Genomic DNA, 23,939 nt, shown 5'->3' with positions numbered 1-23,939 from the left:
TTTCTTCATAATCTTTTAATATATAANTCAAAAATTGTAAACTATTAAAGAAACAATGGCGTAAACATCGCTATTATATATATATATATAAGAGTGCAGAAATTGCCAATATTTTATTTTTATCGTATCTAACTTTAAACTCAGTGGCGGATTTAGCACTTGAGAGGCTCCAGGCGCAATTCAATTTTGAGGCCTCCCTCTAATATTTTCACTAATCCTAAGCTCTAAAGTACGCAAGATTTTTACTCTGGTAAGCAGTAGCGGATTATGTTTCTTCGAGGCCCTAATATATAAAAACCCTTAAATAATAGCAAGTTTTTCTTTATAATATACGCTATAAACGTTTACTAAAGTCTTAGAGGCATATTATCTTTTTGCTATGTAGTTTTTGAGGCCCCTTGTGACGACGAGGCCCAAGGCGCGCGCCTTGTGCCCCTATTGGATAATCAGCCACTGAGTAAACTTGAAAATAACTAACATATAGTTAGGCCTAACTTGCATATAAATACTTATAAGTTAGGCCTAATGTAGTAGGTCTTTGTTTCTTTAATTGTAAACTATAAAGAAACAATGGTTTAAACATCGATATTATAAATATAATATATAAATATAACGTGTAAAATTATAAATAATTTATTTTTATTCTATGTAAATTTAAATTAAACTTGAAAATTATTAAAATATAGTTAGGCCTAACTAAAGTAAACTATATATAAATTAGGCCTAATAGTAAGCCTTATTATATTATATATTTATAGGGTAAACTGTATATTGTTGTTGTTTGACATGATGAAGATTGATTTTCTAAGCATTACAGTTCTAAAGATCAAAGTTATACTTTAATTAGTCCGAAAGAGAAAAATAAGTAAAGTCTTTCGTCATTCAGGAAGCCAATTAAAAGAAATTATTTAGAACTTTTCAACTAATGGCAGCTTTTACGTTAGCCATTAGTGAAAAGTAAAAGTTTTGAAAGAAAGTCGAATTTCGGCTAATCAGTTGGACGACTTTTAGAAGAAATTTTTATTTTTATTTTTATTTTTTTCTCGTTTTGACTCTTCTTCGTGTTTTAGAACCCGAAAAGTCGTTCTTTAACTAACTAGAAATGAAGATGTTTGTTAAGAAACTTTCTTAGTCGCTTCTTAACTGTTCTAAGCTTCTTCTTGCAATCTTTAAACAGATAATGAAGTTACATTCCATTTTTTTTACCTTTAAATTATACTTTTTTCTTCTCTATTTTATAGATTTATAATAAGATAAACTTAATATACAATTATCCATACTTAAAATCTTGTAATATTTATTTTATTATAAATTTAAATGAGTCATATGTTTTTCTTGCTATATTATTATTATTTTTAAAATCTTAAATTATTTATTATCTGATTTTAATTTTGTTCTGATAAATTTTTCTTCATTTTCCTTTATCTTTGGCAATTTTCCTGTTTTTTTTTAATTAGAAAACATTAATTTTTAAGTTATTTTTAACCATTTTTATACTTATTAAATCTTTGATATTAAAATTATTTATTGTTTTTGAATAGGAAAAATTAGAAGAATTATAGATAAAGAAGTGAATTATCAGAAGAAATATAAACATAAATGAATTTTATTCCATTAAAGTTCTATCAATTGAATTGGCATTGACAGCGAAGAATAGTGAAGGGCCTATATAAAGAGAGAGGAACAAGTGCATAACAACTTAGTGCATAGCTAGAAACTAAATTAAGGTAAGCAATTTATTTCCTAATCCTGTAAGGATTATCTTCTACTCAATGTGTCTCAGGAATATAGAAAATTTTCCGCTTAGACGATTTTACTTCCCATTTAGAAATATAGGATATAGAACCGTTGTAGAGGATTGGAGTTTTAAGGGATTTATATGGATCACTGTAGCGTAGAATAATGACATTTTATTTCAGGAAGTTTACCGCAAATTTAATAAATCTATCAAAATCCTACGAGTTTTTTTTTATTATTTTATTTGATAAATTTAAATTATACACGCAATTGCAATACGATAATTCGAAGTTTAGACCCATAGCGTTTTCCTTCGGGGTAACTCTACTGTAACTGAAATTATTATCTGATGAGGGTTATTAATTTTATTATCCACATAATAAATTTTCTATTTGCTTAGTTTAATAGCATTTTGCTGAATTGCCCAACATGTGCAGCCATGTATAGTTGAACAAGGATGACACGATGTCTTCTTGGTTCTCCTATCGTTCAGGAGAACTTCAATCGATTTTAAACAGTCCAATCCAACTTTTGGTAGATTTTTTTAATATTTTTTTCCTGTTCATTCCTTTTTCTAAATGGATTTTTTTTAAAAAAAGAGAAAAACATTTTTCCAGTTCGATTGGTAATTTTGTAAGCACGACTGATTTTAAGTATTTGGAGAAGAGGATCTCTTCTTCAATAAGTAATGGCCGTGTTCTAAAAACATGATTGTCTTGTCGTACTGATGTTGTACGGTCGAAAGATATGTTTGGCGAGCTTTAACTACTGTATTTTAAATCGTTGTCTTCTTAAACAGCTATATATCATCGTAAAACATAACTGCGGGGCTATTATGAAGAAGGGGGATCTTCCAGACATCTTTAACTGTCTTCTTTCCTATTCTTTGCAATTTTTTCTAATATGAGGGAATATATTTTCCAAACAATCCTCTAGACGATAAGATGTAGAAAAGCTTTCAATTCTTGTCAAATTATACCATTCTATCCACATTTTTATCCCTATAAACATAAAGAAAGAAAAATCTTGAATTTCTCAGATGACGAATTGATTCCTCTTCTCGTTCACTCACTCAGCTGGATGCTTTGTTAGTTAATACCTTTATTTTAGGAAATTATTACGATTTTTCTGAATAATTTCCTTTATAAATAAATAAATAAACGTTTGAAAACATAATTTCAATACGAAACTAGTTGTTTATTACACACTTTTTACCTATTAAAGTGTCGAAGGTTCTAATTTTATAAGATTTAATTAAGAGAGTTTGAAAGTAAATGAAATTTTAAACGGAATTAAATCGATTTTCGGTAATTTTTTAAACACGATTTTTAAATTGTCTACGTTTTTACTTCAGAGATGGTGCCACCATCGAAAAATATATATAAACTTTTTAATAGGAAACCGCATAGAGATGTCAACTTATAAACATAAATTATCTGTAAAAATTTTATTTTGCTCGTATATTCTATTTATATAGTATTTAATAAAAGTAGATCCATAAAATTCCGTCTTTAATGTAAAATTTCACTTTAAAATACGGTTTCGGAGGATGTAAAACTGCATAAAATGTTGGTGTAAACATAAACTAGACCCTATTGAGGGGAAGTATATTAATGACGTAGAGACAATGAAGCGAAAGTCTATTGTCTGCATAGCGGCGATACAAAGCAGAAGAGGTTGAAATAAAAGGGTTGTTAGTGTCTCCCCTCGGTTCAGGAAATGGTCATTTTGGACGTGGGTCACTACCAACCGACACAAAGAGACAATTTCGGTCAACCTCAAGTTCATTTCCTATTTCTCTTTCCACAAGCAAATGGGAATCCCGGTTGCCAATTCCGTTATTATTGAATGCTTTGTATTCTCCCATCTTTGTTGACAGCTGATAATATATTACTTCATCCTAAATTTTTATTAGCTCCCTTATATTTATAAATGCCGATTAATCGCAGCTTTTGCTTTAAGGCTAATTGCTTGAGTTGTAGACGTTCAATTGTTACTTTGTCATCCGTTGTAGTTACATGGATGTTGACGTCATTTTTCTCCTTCCTCTTTTCTCAATTTACTTTTTGAAAATTATCTTCGTTTCGTCTTCAAATTCATCTGAAAGATGCCAGCATTTCTTTAGGAGTTATATAATGATAATTCCTAAAAAACATTAATTATGAGAGCATTAAAATAATCTAATATAATATTATTCTAAACATCTTTAAAAATTACAAGAAAGTATCACATTTTACTTATATCACACCATTATGTTTCTTTTTCTAACTGGTTGACATGTTAACTTAATACAATCTCTGTAAATTTCTATAATTTAACGTATTTATTCTATTATCTAACTATATGTTGAATACTGAACTGTAGAAATGACAAAATTTTACAAATTTCTTAAAAATCCTAACCTCTAATCATGTGATACTCTTCATTATCCTTTACACGAATTGAAAATAAGTTATCTTGTTTATCATCAATCTTATACTTCACTGTTATCCATTTTTCTTGTTTATCGGTTATATCTTGGTTCGTATGTCTGTGAATATCTTTAAAATGTTAGAAAAGCTCACCACATTATAAAGCATTGTATCTATAATTTAATTCTAAAACTTCTAAATCTCAAAAACTTTACACAGAGTTGAGACATTGGCGATTTTTAAGAATGTTGGAGGATGATAAATCGAATCTCTCGAGGCCACTTAGGCTTATATAACTATACTATGTCGAATTATTATGTTTAATATGCATATATTTTTTTTCAAAATTATTTCATCTGCCTTTTAGCATCGCCAGAGTAAAGAAGGTGGAACAATTAATATCACTCAAACGTGACAAGCAGATGAAATTTTATCGTAAGTCTAAGGCTAATAATCGATTTTTACTTTAATCCCGTATCGAAGCATATCCAAAGGGTACTTTACTCATACTGAACACATTTTGGTCCCTGGATTCTTTTTGGCCATGTCTGGCACGTAATGATGATAGGTAAGGTCCATTAGATGGCGAGTAGGCTTGCTTTCCCATGAGAGTCATTATTGTGGACAAGGTTAGGACACGTGTTGGGGACATAGAGATCCCTCTGGATCGTTTCTATCCCCTTATGACATCATTTAGTAACTTCTACCGTACACATGGTTAATACATAATCACATTAATCACCTCCGTAACTTGCACCGAAGTAATAGTAAGTTTTAATAGTTTAAATTTTAATTAAATTTGAAATTTTCGGATAAAAATTAATATTTTTGTTCATTTTATTTCGAATTTTGTCAAAAATAATCGCCGTCGATAATTTATAACCCGTTAAATTTTTTGATTTTAACAAAAGTCGGCTTCACTGCATGGTTCCGGAATGCAGCAGAGAAGCAAACATTTTAGGATTTCGCATTACAAATCTTTTAAATTAATTAAATTTTCAAAATGTTTCTGTACAAATTAATTAATGTCTTGTAATAAATTTATATAATAAACAATTTGAATTAAAAATAATTAATCTAAATATATTCTATAATTTAGTAAAATTACTTGATTTTTAAGATAAATTTTTAAATGATTTTTTTTCTCTAAAGTATTAAAATTTAAAAAAAAAATTAAAATATTAATATAAAATATTAATTCTATTTAACACGATTTATTTTTATTTTACAAAATAAAAAAATAAAATAAAGAAAGAGGGAAACAAAAATCTAAACAGGATTCAAATTCGAAATTTTAAAATTTTAAGGTTAAAAGAATAAATAGTTAATTTTATAAGAGTTTAAATAAAATATTGGAAAGAACCTTTATCGAGAAATATTTTATTTTTTAACAATATTATAGACATTTAAGATAGGAACTGTTTGTAAGGTGACACAAGTTGGATCTGAGTGACTGAGCAACTTGGAGAGGCTAATGGACAAGTGCTGTATCCCAGCCAAGCGTGTTGTTTTTGAGGGGACGTCACAGAAAGAACAACATAGGAGTTGCTGTAACGAAGTACACACGTGTCGCATTGAATCTCTCCCTAGTGTTTCCCACGGCATGAGACATGAAGTTCCTTAATGGAAGCACGTGTCTCTCTTTTACTTATTTTCTACGTAAAAAGAAGAAATTTAAAAAGAAAAAAAAAAATATAAAGTACAGAAAGGAAACAGAGTAACCCTCAAAACGATGTTTGACGAATTGATCTCCTTTATTTTGTTTAACCTTCTGACAAGTAATTTATGCTAATAAGTCGCCGTGAGATCACACAGGTGAAGAGTTTCTACCTTTACACATCGAAAAATAGTAAAATAAAATAAAATTTTATTTTTTTTTAATTTTAATTTCTTACAATTTATTTCAATTTATATAGTCTATATATATATAATTTTTTCCTTTATTTTTAAGAATCGTTTCGACGAGAGGAAGATGCCTAATTGCTGAAGGCTACTGTATAAGATGAGGAAGAGAGATGCTTACTTTAGGAGAAAAGAGAGAGAAGTGAGAAGGAGATGTTTGCTTTATTCTACGAGAGAGATAGAGAATGTGATGCTTACTTTGATGGAGGAGAGTTAAGGGAAAAAGTATTTAATTTTATAAAAGGATATTTTAATAAGGAAATGAGAAAATAAATAGTTATTTTAACCTAACTTCTATAATCCTTAAATATAATTCTTAGTTTCTTCATAATCTTTTAATATATAATTGATAAAGAAATGTGTAAAATCAGCCTAAAAATTTATATTTTTCATGAGAAAATTAGATGATAAAAGATGTTTAATGGCAATTAATTAATTAATTAATTTAGTTTAAAACTCTGTTTAATAATAATTAATTATGATTAAAGGTGAGTTTTTAAATTCTCTTTAATGATTAAAAAAAAGGAGAGTTATTTTATAAAAATGAATTGAATAAGAAAAATTTGTTCTTATTTTTTTAAAATTAATTTTGAATTCCTTTTTGTAAATGCTTTATTGTAATTCATTGGCGGATTTTTTAAATGTCATTTAGATAAATATTTAATTAATTATTTTATTAATTAACACGAGATGATACGGATATAAATCAAAAATTAAGTTAATTAGCGCATTAATTTTTAATGTCGTATAATTAATGTAATTAATCTATAAATAATAAAAACACATTAGCGTGTTTTTATAAATAAACAAGAGTTATAGATATTTGGAAGATTTATTTTCCTGCAGAAAATTTATGACTTTATTTGTAAACAAGGTCATAAATATTAAAGAAAACATTCCAAAAATTATAGGATTTTTTTCTTTAGAAGAAGAGGAAGAGGAGAATTGTCTCGGATGTTTAAACAGATAAATCACGTAAAATATTTTAAATGCCTTGTATAATTTACTGTGTATTATTATAGAGTTTACTGATTATTTTGTATTATTTCTTAGGCTATTCGAATGCAGTAAAGTGAAGGTAAAAAAATTAGTTATTGGAGACAGATGCCACCTATGGAAATTTATCTTTCGATTACTCTGTTAAGTGGCTACAAACTGCAGGCGCCAGACAAACAATGAAGGTCTAACACCACCCAGGTAGCAGAATCAAATACGGATCTCCAACTGTTCGAACACCCCAGTTAATGGCAACCTCCTGGAACGAACAGCTACTTCGCTGTTGGACCCCAGACTGGTAAGTGATAAAACGGCTTGCCCCAAGGGGTCCTGGCATCAGATCGCTACTACTGGCGCCACGTGGTGCTTATGCATCCAGCTGTTGCTGTAGGGTAATGCTCATTTTCACTTCCCTAATATAGGTTTAATGCCGGACAGACACAGGATTAGCTATTCATTATTTTCCATTGGCCAATAACTGAAAGGAGTGGAATAAATAAACAGATCTTAATGAATTGTTAACTAATGGGCCTTAAGGATGGGAAAATTGGTTCGAGTTAACTGAATTTGTAAGAAGATACGTCATTTGTATGGGATTAGTTACGCGTGTCATAATATAACAGGAGAGAATCCTATTTTTAGTTAGAATGCTAAGAGTGATTCATCTTAAGTGAAGAAACGATTAAAATTAGATTTTGAACATAAGTAATTATGTCTAAATATCTTGCCGATTAAGCAATTAACTTTGAGAAGTTCTTAAGTTTAAGAAAGTAAATAAATAAACAATTAGTTTCTCTAAACTTGGGGATAATGTCAGAAGATGTATGATAGTTAAAGGTAAAATAGCTAAAAAAATAGATTTAGAAGTGTAAAAATCTAAAAATTTCCATACAATACGTAAGAGAAAAAAACACAATTGTTCTTTTTATAAAGATATATTTGTACATTAAACCAAATAATTATAATTTTTTCCAACATAAAAGACAGAAATTCCAAAATTTCGATTAGTTTTATCAAGAAATCAGTCGATGAAATTTTTATTTTATCGATTGATTTCTTGATAAAACTTTTCATTATTGTAGTAATTTAAATATTTGAATTAAAATGTTGCGAATTTTCCAATAAAGAAGCGACATAAAGGTAGAGAAATTGCAAAGAAAAATGATAATTAAGTGGAGAGTAATTTGGTTGGTAGCCATCATTTATTGAATATTGAAAAGCCGAAGAGCCACAAACTCAGATTACATGTTTGTAGCAATTGCCAGCCACTAACCAACTAGAGAAGTGGGAGTGGGCTAATGGTCTAAAGTGCGAGGGCGGGGAAGAGGCGTTCCACCTCACGACACAAGAAGATTCTTCTTACAGATAACTAGAACCATTTGGACAATGGCGAAACGTCTTATTGCCGGCTCGTGTCTAAAAACAGAAATTTCTTCTCCAATAAAAACAAAGTTTAATTTTTATTCTTGGTGGAACGATTGGCTAGATTATAAGTAACGTGGAACGTAATAAATTTTTCATTGTTTTTACGCTTCGACATTCCATTTTAGTCGTGTCGAGTTTTAAAGAATTGCTCAATAAAAATGATGGATTCCAGATGTAGAAACGGGATTTTAAAGTAGGCAATTCGTATATATCAAGGTAAAAAAATCATATCGTTTAACAACCAAAGTGTTTATTACCAGTCAAAAGAGATTTTTAATGTAAACATTTAAGCATTTTCTTAGTTTATGATATGAGAAAGGTCGTCGACGTGTCAACGAACTAAATTCTCACGCTATGCTTTCTTAGTATGCACAATGGTATCCATAGTTATGCGTTGAATGTCGAGTAGACGATTTTATTACCACTTTTAATTAATAATAAATAATAGAATTGAAATTTTTCTTATTGTTTCTTCACGGAAATACTTCAAAAATTTCACAATTTAAATTGTTTTTTTCTTTTTTATTTTTTTCTCGATTCTCTTGGAGATATTTTGCACATTTGTATCGATTTATCAGATGGATAAGAACCATTCTCTTATCGATTTATCGATTATCCCTTTTTAAAATCCTCTTATCCTATTTGCTAGTGTTGTATAATTATTCACATACTTTATACGGAGATAAAGGTGGTGTTTATTATTCCAAAAATGCTATTTATTTAACGTTTTCTAGGAGTGGTTACTCTCTGGCGCCGAATTTTATCTCCCACCCTCTGGCCAAGTAACTAGTTGTTGTTTTTGAAGATAATGCAGTTTGAAAGGTTGTGTATGATTTTAATTCGAGCGTGAATAAGATAATCATGATACTTGTTATTGCTAGAAATTTCACCTTTTCGGATAAAAGACCCTTTACAGCTTAGAATCGATCGATTTCTTTTGAGTTTTGGGCTTATTTTATTCCCTTTTATAACGACATGCTTACAGAATTTATAAGTTTAAACCTTTGCACAGCCTATATAATTAATAAAAATTAAAATTTATATACAGTAAGCGTGGATATTAATACGTTTTTAAAGTAGAATAGGCTTGCTAGAAACTTGAAGATGTTAGCAGATTATTAATATCTTTACCTTTTTTTTAAAAATACTATCTGTAAATTCTAGATGTGATACTTTTCTACAATTGTATCATTAATAATTTTGTTAAATATTCAATTAATTTTGCATTTACGTTCATTAAACATGGCTCTTACTATTAATGCCATTATTATCAAGTTCGTATCTTCCTGTTTTTAGACCTAAATGTACAGCAAATTACCTTATTACTAGCGAAAGTAAAGTGTTATAACAGTTATTTTCTTCAAGTTATTGCTTAAAAGTATCCCTCAAAAGAAAATTGGTAATTTCTTCACCACTGTCATCAATCAATAAATGATGCTGCGACAGAAAATTGTCGGACGTGAATGACCTACAAACAACTTACAATGATGTTTTTTCGATTCAAAAACATTATTTTTTCAGCTCGTAAACTAATTTAATTGACGTTAAATATTCAAAAATATAATTTAGACGACGTTCAAATATAAATAAATATTATTTAATCTGTGTTTTAGAATTTATCTCATCATTTAAGATAAGGTGTGCAACGTTAGAACAAACAAAGAAGAGGAAGTTGAAGCAGTTACGAATTCAAAAATGATGGCATCAGAGAAATGTGAGTATAAATTTATTTCTAAAGAATAAATTTCGAGTTTTCGAACATACTTTTAATGATTTGAGCGGCGTTTCTTAGCGAATATTTAGCAGGAATACACGAGAACAAATTTAAAAATAGTGCTAAATCAAAAAGAAAAAAAAAATTGGCGAGAGAACATAATGAATTACACACTAGTTCTCGAGTTATGTTGTAAAAAAAAATCCATCTTTACAAAGTTTAATATTCAAGACGTGTTACACGAGAAGACATTCCTAATCTTATCTAAACCGCTCCTAGTTATATGATTAATGTCGTCGTTCGATCCTTCGATTGGCAATGCATGGAAAAATACATACTTCTGTTCGAATACCAGGAGCTGTTCTTCTTGTAGGAGGGGGGATTTATAACTAGCTTAAGGCAATTAAATAGACTTTTAAAGAAGTGTTTCCAGTAGGCATTTAGTCGGTCGTTTGAGAGAAGGTTGCAAGAATCTTCTTCATTGACGTACCTATTGAAATGTAGATAATATCTTTTCTGTCAGGGATGATGTCGTTACTGTCATCTGCACCCTTCTTTCTGTAACAATGATGGATAAGTCAAATGCTGATTGAAATATATCGTTTCTTCTTCACAAACTAGATATTCATTTTGGTGACTGAAGCCATTTTCACTAGGAGGGTTACGCTGAAATCATTTGTTTCTCCCCATCCAATTTTTTTTTATTTTTTACTTTTTTTTTACGAATTTTATATCACTTTATATATTTCCCTTTCTTATAGATTTATGAATTAAAATTCGAAGAATACTCTTTTGAGTACTTTTCCTAACTTTTAACGCGTTTATACATTGCAACAAACATTCCTAGTGACGTTTTGATCATTCGTAATAATTTTTAGAAAACTCTAGACCCGTACGTTCGTCCGTCTGTTTGTCTGTCCTTCGTTAATCTTGAGAATCGAGTTAGATAGATGAAAATTGTGAAAGATCAGGGGATGGAGGATTCGATTAACTGTATACGAACTTCCAATTTAGACCGGAAGTCACGAAAATTCAAATATTAAAATTGCGGCCCGTTTTATGGTGATGTCACAGTAAGTAATATGGAGTTTTTAATAATTTTTAACTTATTCATTTTAATGATCAGCTACTTCTACAATTAGGGGAATTCTTAAATCTATGGTATTTCTTTAAGCATTCCTGATAAAGTTAAGACACTTTTAGTAGCCCTTCGAGCATTCATAGTACATGTCATGACTTGAGCAGTTCTTACTGATTCTTAGAACTTTCTTAGCAGTTACTAATTCTTGGAACATCTGGTACTTCTTTGAGTATTCCTAATAAGTCTACAGCAATTGTGATGTTTCTTAGAACATTCAGTACTTCTTCGAACATTGTTAGAACATTTTTAATAGTTCTTAATGCATCCCAAATAATTTAGAACAATCGGTGCTTCTTCAAGCATTGTCAGTGCACTTAGATCATCTTTAGTAGCTGTTACAGAATTTTAATAAGTTTAGAGCACTTGGTGCTTCTTCAAGAATTGCTGGTAAATCTAGAACACTTTTAATAACTGTTAGAGCATCTTTAATAACGCTCTTAGTAATATTAACGATTTCAGTGAACTTAGTAACTCCTACAGCGCTCTTAATCACTCTTAAAACAGAAATTGAGCGGATTATCCATCACAGTAATGTATTCTACTCGTTCTACTTCTAAAAATGATCAATCTTATTCTTTGTGGTAACATCTCTATCGATTCTTTTACCCGCTAAAATTGATAATCGCTATGAAATCTATATCTTGAGCACCTCGGTTATCAATCAATGCACATGCTGCAACAGAGAATTGTTGGACTCCAACGCTCTCATNGATCTTTCTCTCTTTGTTGATGGAACAGAAAGGAAACAAGCTTTGTAAAACCTTTAAAGGAACGTCTATTGTAAAAACCTCCTATTTTTCTAAGTCGTAAACAAAATGTATGTGTTTAATTAAGCATCTAGCATCTACTTTGTTTTACTTTGTGTCGAGATGTCAAACACTAAAGGAGATTTTTTAGCCAACTTCCCTTTCTACTCAGCTATTTTGCACAGTGTTGATCATTTAGGTTATCAACTTATCTATTGTCAATCATAGTGGCTCCAGCTTTAAAATGTCTGTCAAAATCGTTTCAAAACTACTTTTTCTCTTAAAAATTTCGAACAATAGACGTTTTCTACAATTGTTCTGCTTGTTGTTCGGTCACGTAACGTTTAAACGTTGAGGAATGTAGACTCCATTTTTTTTGTCTGTTTGCCTATGTGTTGCAGATGTTTAATTATTGGCTCGAGTCATTCAGATTTGTTAACAAACTTTAAAAAAAAATGTAATAAAACTTTAAACAAAAGTTACTTTATTAACAATATTTTTCAAAGCTCTAATTTGGAGTTCTCGCATTAATTGGAAAATTCTTATTTAACTATCGAGATGTTACACAATTTTTTTTCTCCCCTATTTTAAACGTGTTTAATGCCTCGAGCTGAAAGAAAGTTAATTATATTTATAATAAAGAATTTTTTAAAGGAAAAAAAAATACAAACAATAGACACTAATTTTTGTTAAACACAGCGCATAAATGGATACGTATACTTAAACTTCTACACTAGAATACATTATTTTGATGACGCTCTCACGCATTATACCTTAAAAAATTTAATAATTTGAAGTTTTATATAATAATATTTGTATATTTTCTTTAATTTTTTATACAAGGGTTCGTGTTTTAAAAATCCATGTTAATTTTCTTTCGTGAAATTCGAGAGAATTGCTAGTTTGTAGAGACGTTACGTGCATCTAAATGAGAAAAAAATGTTAGACAGGTGCCGTTTCTTCTTTGTCTAGACATACCAATTAGTATCTTGTTAATTTAAAAATTAAATTTAAGCAGATGTTTACAAATATATGCGCTTTTCTAAACTTTATACGTCCTTTAGAATCTATAAATTATTTTAAAAAATAAACAGAAGATGTAGATAAGCTACGAGTATACTTCTATTGAATTTAATTGATGTGACTAAGTTCAATATCAATTATAAACTAAATTATAACGTTTATTACACACGATAACCACTTAATTAGAATTAAAATATCATAAATATTACTTTAAAACTTCAATTAAAATTTAATGAGGACGGTTGGAAACATGAATTAAACAAACTTTCACTTTATTAATTGCTATTTATCTATGTATCTCTTTTAGAAAACTTTCACATATATATATATATATATATATACACGCATTAATAATTGGTTACAAATATTTATTTATTAATAGTTAAATAATTGAAGTAACAGTTCGATATCGTACCAAGCCGTTTCCATGCTTTACAACGTTTAGAATGTGTTCAGATCTCTCCTATCACGCCATTTTATCGAACAATTTTTGTTTGTAGTCAAAGTCTAGGTAGTAATTAAATGTGCAAAAGTAAAAAAATTAATATAAAAAACTCTCTCGAATTGTTAGAAAAGTTTTCTACTAACTAGAATCTATTTAAACTACTTGCAAGTCGATAAATCCTCTTGCAAATCGATAATATGCATACAAGTAGATTATGAAAGTTGCTATAAACTTAACTCTATTCTATGGCTTGTATTTTCTATATAATTGAATTCCAGTGAGGAATTAAAGTAAAAATAAGGATTAATTTGCTTATGAATTTTAATGAAATGGTAGATTTGTATTCTTATAAAGGAATTAATTAGTCCAACTGGTATATTTGCATGAACTCAAGGGTTGTTATTAGATTTTCTTTATTATTTTTCATTGAATTCATCGCCTTTTTTTTAGTCTACAAATGTCCTTATTAATCAAATATTTAGAATATTTTCTTTCTCGTATCTCTCCATTCTTGATATTTTAATTATATATAATTATCTACAATCATTTTAAATATTTTATATTTGAATATTTTACTAATAAGTCTAAGAGAAAATTACTTTTATTAATCTCATTTTAGATATTGATATGATCAAATATAAGCCTATCATATCTTAGAAGGCTGAAATTTTCAAATATTCACTAAATACTCTGTTTAAATATGCTCTTTTTATGTTTAATAACATTTCTAGAACTGTATATGAAAGCTTTAGTTTTTAGTTTCGGTTTCAGTGCTGTTCATGAAGGAAGTTAGGAGCCTTTCGTGACTTTATGTGCAGTTTTTGATCCCCTCCCTCCATATTGTGTACATGTGCTGTACTTTTGGCAAACCCTCTTCCCTTTAATTACGTGTATAATAGTTCTATGATCCTCTGATTTTGAAAAAATAACTTTGAAATTATTTTCAGAACGTTTTAAAGTAATGGTTTATTCACATGAGATTTACAATAATGAATTCATATGCCACTAATATCACGAAAAGTTCATATAGACAATACCTCGACCTCCTTCTTCTCGCAGTGTACAACGATGTACTGTACTTTTCGCCATCTCCTCCTCCTTATGCCATGCATGTAATTAATGGACAGCTCCTCGTATGATAGTTCATTGTACATTTGAACTGTAACGTAAACTTTCCTAGACAAAAATAAAATTAAAGGAAAACTTTACAAGACATTTTTCTAGTTATTTTTCTAGTCTTACTTTATTCTAATCTAAGATTTTTCTAGGAAAACATTAATTTACATTAATTATATTGATGGAATAATGATAAATGTATGTTTGTGTGTTCGGAGAGACACCATTTTGTTCACCAACTTTAAAGCTTAATAATTCTTATGCCTTTAGTCGAAAATTTCTGAAATTTTGCAGGAAGGTTTATTTATTAGGGGGATCGATGCTATTAAATTTTGGTGGTTAAAGGTCGAGGGGGTGGGGAGATTATGGGGTCGTGTGTGGTATCTCGAGTTGGGTAGGACTTTGCATTTACTATTTTTTTTTTATAAAACCCATCCCTATCGCGAAAATTATACATTTTGCCATTTTATAAATAATTAATAATATAAAACGTTCTTTCAATAAAATCTCATAACAGATGGCGCCACACTCAATTTTAACTTTTTTGACGGGAAAGTTACGCAACTCATTACTGGATATTTTTTTAATTAATGATATTAGTTACACTTTACTTTTGCGAATTTTACTGTTTATTTTACATGTTTGCCTATTTTTATAAATGTTATTATTAGTGCCATTACTAACTGGAGAAAACGTATTAGTAAGAATGACTGGAACACTTTCAAGAGTGGGCAATTATAGGAATAAACAAACAATTCTTCGAATTTTGCTAATAAACTTGTTTTTCATTTATAGAATAAAAAGCAATTCATTTCTATACTATTTTTAAAAGTTTTATTAAGTACCAATAACAGTAACTTTGAATAGTATACACAAAAATTCTAAAAATTACATTTTAAAAAAATTTTAAGCATACATTAAACATATTCTAAGTATATAAAATTTATATTTTTAACATATATTTGAAATAATTTAATGTTTTTATGTAATTTTTCTTATTTAGAAAAATTACCATAAAAATTGGTTTAGAATTTACCCAAAAAAGCACATTATAAACAATTGTAAAGCTCAATAAATGTATAAAATGAGTGATTTAATAAGAAATTTACTGAATTATTAATTTATCATAATTTTTATTTTAAAATATTTATTATTTCTAATATTAAGACTTAACAATGTAAGAAAATTCAACTAAATAATAGACTTCTCTCTTCTGGTAATAAACGTTGTTGTAAACTTTAAAAATAATTTAATTGTTGACTTTATAATCAGTCTATTGATATATAATATATGTAATTATACTAAAAAATCAGTTTATTATTTTCATTTTTAATTTATATACCTTCTGTATTTTGTTTTTACATAAAACACTAAGCATTAGGGCTCTTCTGTATCGTGCTTTTGCATATAACATTAGCATTAGGGCCTTTCTCTATTCGGAAAATGTGCTAAATTAACTTGTTGGCCCTCTTTATCGTGCCTTAAATGTAACTATAAACATTTGGACTTTGTTTATTATTATTAAATATATTTTAAACAAGTCTTTTTCGATCAATGCACGTAACTCACTTCTATTTACTAACTATTAAAACTACTTTCACTATATCAATACACAATATTGATTCAGGTTTATTACATAACTATCATTATACAATGCTAATACATTTTAAATTTTTATATTTTTTAAATAATTTTTTTTTTTATTTTCCCGGCTGTTATATAGGCCTNCACAGACAGCAAACACACAAACTTCACACCTACCACTTAATAGTTACAGACTGTTTCTAGTCATTAAAACAAGTCTCCAAATATATTAATTCATTATAATTATAAAAAAATTTCTTTAGAAATTTATATTTAAAAAAATCAAAATATAATTTATAAAAATGTCACAGAGGAGAGTTTAATTGGGTGGCTTTTTTTTAATCGAACTGTAACCCTCCTAGTGTTAAAACACTAGGAGGGAACAGTTTATAAATAGGATTGTAAGATTATCACCTGCTTAAAAATAAATTAATAATCGTTTCACGTGTAAATTTATAATAGATATCCTTTCGTGATGATATTTGAGACCTTTTTTTTTTATTTTATATATATATACCTTGACTGATACTGTTGTTACTGCACTTAGTAATTATCGAATACTGTCGGTGCTACAGTATATCTGCTGTCGATCAAAGGAGCCCTAGGGCTTAATAATAGATATAAATTTCTATGCCTGTAGCAAGTTAAGTTTAAATTAAAAGATACAGATGTTCTCTCTTACCGAGCAGATGAGAAAGAAAAAATAATAATAAATTCTGTACCAGTCTGTACTACCGATTCATTCGATTTTCTACTCATAAATTTTGAAAGGTTATAAATTTTATTAATGTTTTCGATAACTAGAAATCGTTTTTTCCTTCCCTCCGTAAATATACATATTAATCGTATTAATATTGAAATAATTATTTAGAACTTTTCGATAGGTGCATAAATATATTCAAAGTGTTTACTGTTATAGTTTGTACGCTATTATTATTATTTTTTCTTTTTTGTGCGCTTAATAAATTATTTAACTTTAATGTTGTAGAGTTGATGTATTACTTTTACATGTTAACGTCTTTCTTAAATTTTAATTTACATTTACGAAGAATTTTACTGTGGGGACACTTTAGTTAAAGGGGAGAGGGGAGTGATTTTCCCGAAAACTTACACAATTTTTAATTTTCTTTTACTGATAATTTCTTATCTGTTTTGTTTTCTTCTTTTTCTCGAATTTTTACCACTGTTTTGCCAGCATTTCGGGGGTTAGTTGCTCCCTGTTCCTCTAACTCCTACGCCCATTTTGCTGAAGTTTTTTCATAAGTTAAAACTTCTTTATTTATTTTAAATTACAATTATCGTCTTGTTATTTATGCATTCGTGATTTTTGTGCCTCTTTACACGCGTATTTATAGTATAAACATTTATGTTATTTATAAACTTGATTATATAACTATTTCTCCTTTGAATCTTAACAAATCTTACCCACTTTTTCGACTTCCTCTTAAGTGCATTCTTCTACAATATTCGTATTTTTCCTTTCTTCTTCTTATTTAAATATTAAATTTTATGTCTTTGTTATTTATATTCTTAGTAATAATAAATCGCAGAATCGTGTTTTAATCTCTGGTGCGATTTTAGACGTCTTTCTACTACGACACTTCATAAATCTCTGATTTCTTGTCTTAGATCCGTACATAAGGACTCTGAATACATAAAACATATTCAAAATTATATATTTTTGATTTACAACTCTTCTCTTTAATATTTTTAACTATATTTTTTTAATTTATTTTATCATTTTCTAGTATAACTTGTCCATATTCTTGATATATATCAACTTATTATTATGCACATCTTGTTCTTGTAACATGTATCATATTCTTGATTTTCATAGCAATTTCTTTTTTTTCCCTACACTTAACTCGTCCTTTTGCATCATATTTACGCTCCAACCAACATTTTCCTTCAAATATCTCGTTCATATTCTTGATTTCTTTACATATTTGTTCACCTTACGCTCCTTTTGTATACTGTTTCTGCAGTTAATTATACTTCCTCAATATAATTTTCTACGAATTTATAATAATAAACGAGTCGAATTTAACTTCTTTATTCTTATATAAAAGCTTTTATGAGTGTATATATTCATGAATAAAAACACCGTACAAGATCTTTCTCTCTTTGTTGATGGAACAGAAAGGAAACAAGCTTTGTAAAACCTTTAAAGGAACGTCTATTGTAAAAACCTCCTATTTTTCTAAGTCGTAAACAAAATGTATGTGTTTAATTAAGCATCTAGCATCTACTTTGTTTTACTTTGTGTCGAGATGTCAAACACTAAAGGAGATTTTTTAGCCAACTTCCCTTTCTACTCAGCTATTTTGCACAGTGTTGATCATTTAGGTTATCAACTTATCTATTGTCAATCATAGTGGCTCCAGCTTTAAAATGTCTGTCAAAATCGTTTCAAAACTACTTTTTCTCTTAAAAATTTCGAACAATAGACGTTTTCTACAATTGTTCTGCTTGTTGTTCGGTCACGTAACGTTTAAACGTTGAGGAATGTAGACTCCATTTTTTTTGTCTGTTTGCCTATGTGTTGCAGATGTTTAATTATTGGCTCGAGTCATTCAGATTTGTTAACAAACTTTAAAAAAAAATGTAATAAAACTTTAAACAAAAGTTACTTTATTAACAATATTTTTCAAAGCTCTAATTTGGAGTTCTCGCATTAATTGGAAAATTCTTATTTAACTATCGAGATGTTACACAATTTTTTTTCTCCCCTATTTTAAACGTGTTTAATGCCTCGAGCTGAAAGAAAGTTAATTATATTTATAATAAAGAATTTTTTAAAGGAAAAAAAAATACAAACAATAGACACTAATTTTTGTTAAACACAGCGCATAAATGGATACGTATACTTAAACTTCTACACTAGAATACATTATTTTGATGACGCTCTCACGCATTATACCTTAAAAAATTTAATAATTTGAAGTTTTATATAATAATATTTGTATATTTTCTTTAATTTTTTATACAAGGGTTCGTGTTTTAAAAATCCATGTTAATTTTCTTTCGTGAAATTCGAGAGAATTGCTAGTTTGTAGAGACGTTACGTGCATCTAAATGAGAAAAAAATGTTAGACAGGTGCCGTTTCTTCTTTGTCTAGACATACCAATTAGTATCTTGTTAATTTAAAAATTAAATTTAAGCAGATGTTTACAAATATATGCGCTTTTCTAAACTTTATACGTCCTTTAGAATCTATAAATTATTTTAAAAAATAAACAGAAGATGTAGATAAGCTACGAGTATACTTCTATTGAATTTAATTGATGTGACTAAGTTCAATATCAATTATAAACTAAATTATAACGTTTATTACACACGATAACCACTTAATTAGAATTAAAATATCATAAATATTACTTTAAAACTTCAATTAAAATTTAATGAGGACGGTTGGAAACATGAATTAAACAAACTTTCACTTTATTAATTGCTATTTATCTATGTATCTCTTTTAGAAAACTTTCACATATATATATATATATATATATACACGCATTAATAATTGGTTACAAATATTTATTTATTAATAGTTAAATAATTGAAGTAACAGTTCGATATCGTACCAAGCCGTTTCCATGCTTTACAACGTTTAGAATGTGTTCAGATCTCTCCTATCACGCCATTTTATCGAACAATTTTTGTTTGTAGTCAAAGTCTAGGTAGTAATTAAATGTGCAAAAGTAAAAAAATTAATATAAAAAACTCTCTCGAATTGTTAGAAAAGTTTTCTACTAACTAGAATCTATTTAAACTACTTGCAAGTCGATAAATCCTCTTGCAAATCGATAATATGCATACAAGTAGATTATGAAAGTTGCTATAAACTTAACTCTATTCTATGGCTTGTATTTTCTATATAATTGAATTCCAGTGAGGAATTAAAGTAAAAATAAGGATTAATTTGCTTATGAATTTTAATGAAATGGTAGATTTGTATTCTTATAAAGGAATTAATTAGTCCAACTGGTATATTTGCATGAACTCAAGGGTTGTTATTAGATTTTCTTTATTATTTTTCATTGAATTCATCGCCTTTTTTTTAGTCTACAAATGTCCTTATTAATCAAATATTTAGAATATTTTCTTTCTCGTATCTCTCCATTCTTGATATTTTAATTATATATAATTATCTACAATAATTTTAAATATTTTATATTTGAATATTTTACTAATAAGTCTAAGAGAAAATTACTTTTATTAATCTCATTTTAGATATTGATATGATCAAATATAAGCCTATCATATCTTAGAAGGCTGAAATTTTCAAATATTCACTAAATACTCTGTTTAAATATGCTCTTTTTATGTTTAATAACATTTCTAGAACTGTATATGAAAGCTTTAGTTTTTAGTTTCGGTTTCAGTGCTGTTCATGAAGGAAGTTAGGAGCCTTTCGTGACTTTATGTGCAGTTTTTGATCCCCTCCCTCCATATTGTGTACATGTGCTGTACTTTTGGCAAACCCTCTTCCCTTTAATTACGTGTATAATAGTTCTATGATCCTCTGATTTTGAAAAAATAACTTTGAAATTATTTTCAGAACGTTTTAAAGTAATGGTTTATTCACATGAGATTTACAATAATGAATTCATATGCCACTAATATCACGAAAAGTTCATATAGACAATACCTCGACCTCCTTCTTCTCGCAGTGTACAACGATGTACTGTACTTTTCGCCATCTCCTCCTCCTTATGCCATGCATGTAATTAATGGACAGCTCCTCGTATGATAGTTCATTGTACATTTGAACTGTAACGTAAACTTTCCTAGACAAAAATAAAATTAAAGGAAAACTTTACAAGACATTTTTCTAGTTATTTTTCTAGTCTTACTTTATTCTAATCTAAGATTTTTCTAGGAAAACATTAATTTACATTAATTATATTGATGGAATAATGATAAATGTATGTTTGTGTGTTCGGAGAGACACCATTTTGTTCACCAACTTTAAAGCTTAATAATTCTTATGCCTTTAGTCGAAAATTTCTGAAATTTTGCAGGAAGGTTTATTTATTAGGGGATCGATGCTATTAAATTTTGGTGGTTAAAGGTCGAGGGGGTGGGGAGATTATGGGGTCGTGTGTGGTATCTCGAGTTGGGTAGGACTTTGCATTTACTATTTTTTTTTTATAAAACCCATCCCTATCGCGAAAATTATACATTTTGCCATTTTATAAATAATTAATAATATAAAACGTTCTTTCAATAAAATCTCATAACAGATGGCGCCACACTCAATTTTAACTTTTTTGACGGGAAAGTTACGCAACTCATTACTGGATATTTTTTTAATTAATGATATTAGTTACACTTTACTTTTGCGAATTTTACTGTTTATTTTACATGTTTGCCTATTTTTATAAATGTTATTATTAGTGCCATTACTAACTGGAGAAAACGTATTAGTAAGAATGACTGGAACACTTTCAAGAGTGGGCAATTATAGGAATAAACAAACAATTCTTCGAATTTTGCTAATAAACTTGTTTTTCATTTATAGAATAAAAAGCAATTCATTTCTATACTATTTTTAAAAGTTTTATTAAGTACCAATAACAGTAACTTTGAATAGTATACACAAAAATTCTAAAAATTACATTTTAAAAAAATTTTAAGCATACATTAAACATATTCTAAGTATATAAAATTTATATTTTTAACATATATTTGAAATAATTTAATGTTTTTATGTAATTTTTCTTATTTAGAAAAATTACCATAAAAATTGGTTTAGAATTTACCCAAAAAAGCACATTATAAACAATTGTAAAGCTCAATAAATGTATAAAATGAGTGATTTAATAAGAAATTTACTGAATTATTAATTTATCATAATTTTTATTTTAAAATATTTATTATTTCTAATATTAAGACTTAACAATGTAAGAAAATTCAACTAAATAATAGACTTCTCTCTTCTGGTAATAAACGTTGTTGTAAACTTTAAAAATAATTTAATTGTTGACTTTATAATCAGTCTATTGATATATAATATATGTAATTATACTAAAAAATCAGTTTATTATTTTCATTTTTAATTTATATACCTTCTGTATTTTGTTTTTACATAAAACACTAAGCATTAGGGCTCTTCTGTATCGTGCTTTTGCATATAACATTAGCATTAGGGCCTTTCTCTATTCGGAAAATGTGCTAAATTAACTTGTTGGCCCTCTTTATCGTGCCTTAAATGTAACTATAAACATTTGGACTTTGTTTATTATTATTAAATATATTTTAAACAAGTCTTTTTCGATCAATGCACGTACCTCACTTCTATTTACTAACTATTAAAACTACTTTCACTATATCAATACACAATATTGATTCAGGTTTATTACATAACTATCATTATACAATGCTAATACATTTTAAATTTTTATATTTTTTAAATAATTTTTTTTTTTATTTTCCCGGCTGTTATATAGGCCTATAACAGAGGAAAAGTATAGCCATCGTTCAAAATATGACTTCCCAAGATTTTTGGACTGAAGGGACCTCGAGACGTCGAGATATTCAAAAAAATTCGGGGGTAATTTCTGTATGTATGAAGGCCAGTGTGTAAGGGGCACGATTATGTACACCTTCTTTGAAACTTAATAACTCATATGTTTTTTGCCGAAATTTTCTGAAATTTTGCAAGGAGGTTTGTATATTAGGGGGATTGATGCTGTTAAATTTTGACGGTTAAAAATTGAGGGGGTGGGAAGATAAAGAGAGTCGTGTATATCTCGAGTAGGTTCGGACTTAATGACGATTTTACTCGTTATTAGCATTTAGAATTTTTTATAAAACCAATTCCTATCCTCAAAATTAACCTAAAAATATAAAAAGTTTTTAATAATAAAATAACGCAACAGACGGCGCCACCAAACGTTGCCGGGAAAGTTAAGCAACTTGTTGCTGGAATTTTTCATATTTGGTACTATTTCCTTTCATTATTTTTAGATGTATTTACAGTTGAAGATAGTTACATTGTCTAAACGTAAAAACTTTCCTACTGTAAGTTATATATTTCACATCATATAATTTTATACATTTTACTTAAATCTACATTTATTTTTAATTATTTTTTATTTTTATAGAGCCAACATTTTAAAAGTATTGAAGTATATTTCACATTATTTTCAATGTAACCACTTTGTACAGTATCTTGTATTGATCCTATTATATAAAGAGTTGAAGCTTGAAAGTCGGAGATTATGTACTGAAAATTAAAAAGAAAACTGTAAGTAATAGAATATATACAAAGGATTTTTTGAATTAAAGAAAATATAAGTTAAGAGCTAATTAATTTAAAATTTGTTATTAAATTGGAGATTTTGAATTTATTTAATCTGAAGATTAAAACGCCTTTCTCTATGCTTTTAGTAAGCAGAATATCGTTTATAAAATACAGTATACAGAATACAGTATAAAGTAGTAAACAGAATGTAGTATACAGTAATTTACATGATTAGAAAGAGAGAAAATTTATAAATACATTCTTACCACAGACAGCAAACACACAAACTTCACACCTACCACTTAATAGTTACAGACTGTTTCTAGTCATTAAAACAAGTCTCCAAATATATTAATTCATTATAATTATAAAAAAATTTCTTTAGAAATTTATATTTAAAAAAATCAAAATATAATTTATAAAAATTGGCTCAAAAAATGGGTGTAGTT

General features: G+C 28.1%; 1 long non-coding RNA gene across 2 annotated transcripts; it reads left to right on the top strand.

The window, feature by feature from the left end:
- Positions 1-55: 55 nt before the first annotated feature.
- Positions 56-23,348, top strand: LOC111634428. 2 transcript variants are annotated; one of them, XR_002758216.1, is made up of 8 exons: positions 56-250; positions 1,542-1,727; positions 5,551-5,963; positions 6,100-6,275; positions 6,962-7,025; positions 7,104-7,344; positions 10,085-10,185; positions 22,694-23,348. It is a non-coding gene; the product is annotated as an uncharacterized LOC111634428 (long non-coding RNA). The 2 variants fall into 2 exon arrangements; XR_002758215.1 differs by lacking the exons at positions 10,085-10,185; positions 22,694-23,348 and having other exon boundaries at positions 7,104-7,952.
- Positions 23,349-23,939: the final 591 nt, after the last annotated feature.

The sequence above is a fragment of the Centruroides sculpturatus genome, unplaced genomic scaffold (assembly GCF_000671375.1).
Source record: "Centruroides sculpturatus isolate CEXI.00-Female unplaced genomic scaffold, Cexi_2.0 scaffold968, whole genome shotgun sequence".
NCBI lineage: Eukaryota > Metazoa > Arthropoda > Arachnida > Scorpiones > Buthidae > Centruroides > Centruroides sculpturatus.
Note: the sequence above shows the minus strand (reverse complement) of the source record. Positions and strands in the feature narration are given on the sequence as shown.